Raw genomic sequence first — 6,021 nt, 5'->3', positions numbered from 1 at the left:
AATAGGAATGGGACCAGAGAGTCGATTGTGGTGCAAATAAAGGACATTCAAAGATGTCAAATCACCCAATGATGAAGGAATGGAACCATTAAGCTGATTGTTGCTCACCGCAAGATCAGTGAGAGACTTCAAATTCCCAAGTTCAATAGGAATGGGACCAGAGAGTTGATTGTGGATCAAATAAAGGACATTCAAAGATGTCAAATAACCCAATGTTGACGGAATAGAACCACTAAGTTGATTACCACTCAAACTAAGCTTAGTGAGAGACTTCAAATTACCCAATGATGAAGGAATTGTGCCAGATATATTGTTTGAATATATGCATAAGATGGTTAGCGCAGGTTTCCTATTTCAGGTGGGATTACTCCAGAAAACTTATTCACTGAAAAATCAAGATATACAAGTTTGGAGAGGAGTCGGATTTCTTGTGGGATGGGGCCAAAGAAGTTGTTTATAGTGAGATCAAGATATGTAAGATTGTGTAGCAAAGAGAATGGAAATTGGTGGAGTGTACCGTTTAAGCCACATGAACTGAGGTTTAGCCTCTGAGTGCTCCCATCAGCATTGCAAACTACTCCAAACCAAGAAGTGCATGGAACTAATGCACTGGAATTCAAAGGGAGGGAAATCCATGAAGAAACCAAGGAATTGTTTGGGATTTCAAGGCTTGTTTTTGTTGAGTATGAATCCACAGAAATGTTGAGTGTGAATCCACAGAAATGTTGAGTGTGAATCCACAGAAAAGCTGGTCAAAAATGGCAGGAACAATGTGAAGTTGTGAAGCCACAATTGTTGAATGAAGACCCAGTTGTATTTTTTGACTACTTCTGATTTCCATCTCTATATAAGAGATTATTATGTATTTGTAAAACTTGTATCTAGTGTAACACAGAAAGAGTGCAGATTAGCACCAAGAAATGTAAATTCCTAGTTACCGGTGGACGTAGGTCAGAGAAGGACCGAACCACGTTAAATCCCTCGTGTTCATCCTTATGTTCTTGTTTTTCGTGAGCTGTGTGTGTGTTTAGAGTCGTGTGTTAAGTGTCTCGATCTTAACGATTTTGGTGTATACCGTTGGAAAGGTCTCGTTCCGAAGATTCCGAAAATATTTTTTTCTGAATTTTTTGACCACCGGAAGACGTCCAAATCGCCGGTCAAAGGTTTGCCGGAATAGTGACCGGAAAAACCAGTTCCGCCGGAGAAGACGACACTGTAGACCGGAGTTCCGCCGGAGAAGACGGCACTGTAGACCGGAGTTCTGACGGAGAAGACGACACTGTAGCAGACACTGTAGCAGATTTGAAAAATTGCAGTTTAGCCCCTGAACTTTCAGAAAATTGCAGTTTAGCCCATGAACTTTCAGAAAATTGCAGTTTAGCCCCTAATCTTTCAGAAAATGGCAGAAAGCAGTAAGCTTCAGATTGAGAAGTTTGATGGGAAATATTTTGGTTGGTGGAAGATGCAAATTGAAGATTTGCTCGTACAGAAAGACTTGGACGCAGTTTTAGGTGAAAAACCGGAGGCGATCACACAAGCAAACTGGGAGACTTTGGATAAGAAGGCCAAGGCATTTATTAGACTGACTTTGTCAAAGGATGTTGCCTTCAACATTTTGAAGGAGACCTCGGCAAAGGGAATCATGGAGGCATGGTCCAATATGTACGAGAAGCCGTCGGCAGCAAATAAAGTCTTCCTGATTCGGGAACTAGTCAACACGAGGATGAGGGAAGGAAGTTCAGTTACAGTACACATCAACAATTTGAACTCGATTTTATCCAGACTTGGGTCAGTGGGAATAAAATTTGAGGACGAAGTTCAAGCTTTACTACTGTTATCATCATTACCTGACAGTTGGTCCGGAACAGTTACAGCCGTTACTAGTTCCTCAGGATCGAAAGAGCTCACTTTTGAGGGAATTCGGAATTTAATTCTAGGCGAAGACGTCAGACGAAGAAATTCCGGGGAATCATCAAGTGAACAATTGAATGCGGTCAGAGGTAGAAAAATAACAGAGGTAGTGGGAGCGGGAACAGGAGAAGGAGTCAGTCGAGGACTCGAAATGATGTGACTTGTTGGAACTGTAAAGAGGTTGGACATTTCAGGAATCAATGTCCAAAAGACAAGAAAGAAGTTAACGTTGCAGTAGACCATTCAGATGATGATGTTTTGATCTGTAGTGTGGAGAGCAATGTGGATTCCTGGGTTATGGATTCGGGTGCTTCATTTCACGCTACCCACAGCCGTGAAGCACTGCAGAATCTGAAAGAAGGAGATTTTGGTAAGGTAAGACTGGCGAACGATGAGGTTCTTGATGTGACGAGCATAGGTGACTTAGATTTGAAGACTCCAGTTGGTCCATGGACTTTGAAAGATGTCCGGGTAATTCCAAGTCTGAAGAAACAATTTATTTCTGTTGGGCAGTTGGATGAACAGGGACACGAGGTTAAGTTCAGGAATGGGCAGTGGAAGGTTGTCAAAGGAAATCTTGTAATAGCTCGTGGACATAAGAATGGTTCATTATATATGGTCAGATTACCATCTGAGGGAGTAACCGTCCCAGTTCAGAAGAAAAACAAAATCCGGTTCATAGAGTCTCGTGGACAGAAGAAGGTTTGCTTTGCAGATGGCAAACCCAGAGTCACAGGTCAGATTCAGGTTGAACGTGTTTGGAACGGTTCAGAAAAACCAGTCAAGGGCATTCATAGCAGTGGGAGCAAGGGTTGTGCTTCAGCTAGAATACCCAGAACACAGTGGGTTAAGAGAACCAGTATTCCATCTGTAAAAGTCTCTCCAGATTATCTGCTTCATATGGAGAGTGTCGTTTGTTCTCAGGATGTTCCAGGATCGGGCAGTTCATTTCAGTGGGAGCCGATGGAGACAGAGAACAGGTCAGTGGCAGACTTAGCCATGACTGATGTGTTGGAGCTAACGAAAGCTTCAACTGGCCTTCAGGTTAATTGAAGAGAAGGCCAGGGTAACTAGGAAGGAGTTAAGATCAAATACAGATGCACAGTTGAAGCACATGTGAAGATTGTTCCGTGGCTTCAAGTGGGAGATTGTTGAGTATGAATCCACAGAAATGTTGAGTGTGAATCCACAGAAATGTTGAGTGTGAATCCACAGAAAAGCTGGTCAAAAATGGCAGGAACAATGTGAAGTTGTGAAGCCACAATTGTTAAATGAAGACCCAGTTGTATTTTTTGACTACTTCTGATTTCCATCTCTATATAAGAGATTATTCTGTATTTGTAAAACTTGTATCTAGTGTAACACAGAAAGAGTGTAGATTAGCACCAAGAAATGTAAATTCCTAGTTACCGGTGGCCGTAGGTCAGAGAAGGACCGAACCACGTTAAATCCCTCGTGTTCATCCTTGTGTTCTTGTTTTTCGTGAGCTGTGTGTGTGTTTAGAGTCGTGTGTTAAGTGTCTCGATCCTAACAGTTTTCCATTTAAGAAGAGCATTGGCTTCCTGTAAAGAAGAAGAAGCAAAATTTGGTATGGGGAGAGTGTGAGGATTAGTAGAGCTGGTGAGAATAAGAAGATTGAAGAAGACATTATTTTCTTTGCAATGCTGGTTTTTGAAAAAGGATGATTTGAATGTCGTAATTTATACTTCAGCCACCCATTTCTCTTGTTTTTTATTTTCCCTCGTCAAATAAAATAAAATAAAATAAAAATTAGGCAATGCCATATTTTTCCAGAGAGCGTCTGAGAAGTCATTGTCATACTTTTCCAACAGGAGTGTGTTAAACTTTTAATGGTATTTCTCATAGAATTTTAGAAAAACCTGAAGGTTAATAAAGAAATTAGCTATAGGAGTCAGCAAGAAGACAATTGTATCATATGTGAATCATGGAATTAGAAGTGTAATCTTATTTCAATCGATTTGGTACACATTTATATTTGTTTTTCAATTAATTGTAATTAAAAGGTTCAATCGTAAAGCAAATGTACCTATCAAAGTGATTATTATGTGAAACTGTGTATACTCATTACTATTGTTTCAAATTACATACCATGGTAATTTAAAAAAATTTCGGAATTCATCTTCTGTAATAGAAAACTTATTACTGGAAAACTTATTCTATGGTCAAATCTTATTCATTGGCTCATTGCTTCAAATACTGTACTGTACAAGTAACTAAAGCACAAAGGAATGTGGTTTCATCGTTTTAATCTTCTGGGCTAACCAACTCCTACGAATTGCTTCAATCACCGGTGAATGAATGAGGTTTCTCTATTGTGTCTAAGAAGACGCTTGAATCACTTGTAAGTTTATCACGCTTCCATGGAGGTGAATGTTAGTATAAAAATTTAATATCGTTTGTATATTTATTGATTATCCAAATAACACTGAATGGATAAGTTGCAGGGTACAAGTGAGTGAAGCATGCAAAAGAGATGGTAGAATCTGAATACCTGTGAAGAGTCAAAGCAGTATTGAGAGCAGCTAACTCCACACCAACTATCACTATATATTTATCTTCATAAACCTCTATCTTTGTTCAGTGAAGCTACCTGGAAAGGTGGTACTGGTTAGACGAGAAGGGAAAGGTAGGGGAAGGGGTGAAAGGTGGTTGGATGGTGGGCCATTCGTTTAAAAAAGAAAACCATATATATATATATATATATATATATATATATATATATATATATATATATATATATATATATATATATATATATATATATATATATATATATATATATATATATATAAGGGTAATTTAGTAATTTCGTGTCCGGATCATTCTAGTGACAAAAACAAACATTATGGAGGGTCTGTGTCCAAATTGAAAACTTGGGATGTGATTCAAGGAAAATACATAACCACAGGCACCATTTTTATAATTTACTGTAATTTAAAAAAAAAGAAAAAAAGAAAGAAAAAAAGAATCTTACTTCATGAACTTGAGATTGGAAAAATTACCATGAAAAGATCTTGATCAATCAACAAAACTTTCAATCATTTAATAAATGGGACACATTAATTGTTATGTGAAGACAAGAGGGAACATATACAATTATACAAAGCGAAGTGGAGTGTGCTTTATTTCATTAATCAATGTTATTTACCGGATGGCTAATTAAGTTACTTTAAGGATGCGCCAATTGTGATGGCTACTTTAAGAGACTATATAAAATGAATGCTCCTAGCATATTCTTTTAAGGTATGAACAAAGGGAAAAAGAAGATTTAGAAACTTTATTTCATCCATATCTTTGTTATCACCTCCTGGGCTGTTAGTTCTAAAGCTTAATTAAAATCTTTAGTCATTAATTTTCTATCATGAACATCTAAAATAATGTCACATTCTAACATTATGAAGATAATTAAAGAAAAGGTTAAAAGCAACTTCATTTTTAAACAGATTACGATTTAATTTTTTTTTAATTTATATTCAAAATTAAGTAGATCCACATAAGGGTACAAATACAATATCACCCCTATCTTTGGGTGCTTAGAATTCACATTTGGTTTTGTGATTTTTGGATGCTGTGGAAGTTTCCTTCAAACTTCAACATTGGATGATTTCTAGAATACCATTCTACACATGTGGTTTTAATTTGTCAAGAATGGATGGTAGCATGTTTGTCAAGAATGGATGGTAGCATGTTTGTCAAGCTTGGATGGTAATAGACAATTGAATTCATACATTCATTTGCCTATAAAAGGAAATGAAACCAAGCTTATTAAAAACACCACACCCCAAATTACATCTTCATCTTTCTCTCATATTCATACAAATATATGTTTGATATATTTGTTTTTCTTTCCTCTATCTCTGTAAACATTGAATATTATAGTAAATTGGTTCTCGGCTTCCTCCACCTGTGGTTTTTCCCGATTTGGGTTTCCACGTAAATATCGCGTGTTTTTTCTTTTTATCGTTCGATTTATTCTTGGTTGATTATTCAAATAGTTTTATATTCAGTTGAATCGCTATCGTGATATTTGGGTTTTATACTTCGATCTTGAAGTTATCGATTATTTATTGTAGTCGATTTGTCTACAAT

Source organism: Lactuca virosa, unplaced genomic scaffold (assembly GCF_052849685.1).
Source record: "Lactuca virosa cultivar CGN04683 unplaced genomic scaffold, Lactuca_virosa_CGN04683_v6 scaffold_20, whole genome shotgun sequence".
Taxonomy (NCBI): domain Eukaryota; kingdom Viridiplantae; phylum Streptophyta; class Magnoliopsida; order Asterales; family Asteraceae; genus Lactuca; species Lactuca virosa.
This window is presented reverse-complemented; position numbering follows the sequence as displayed.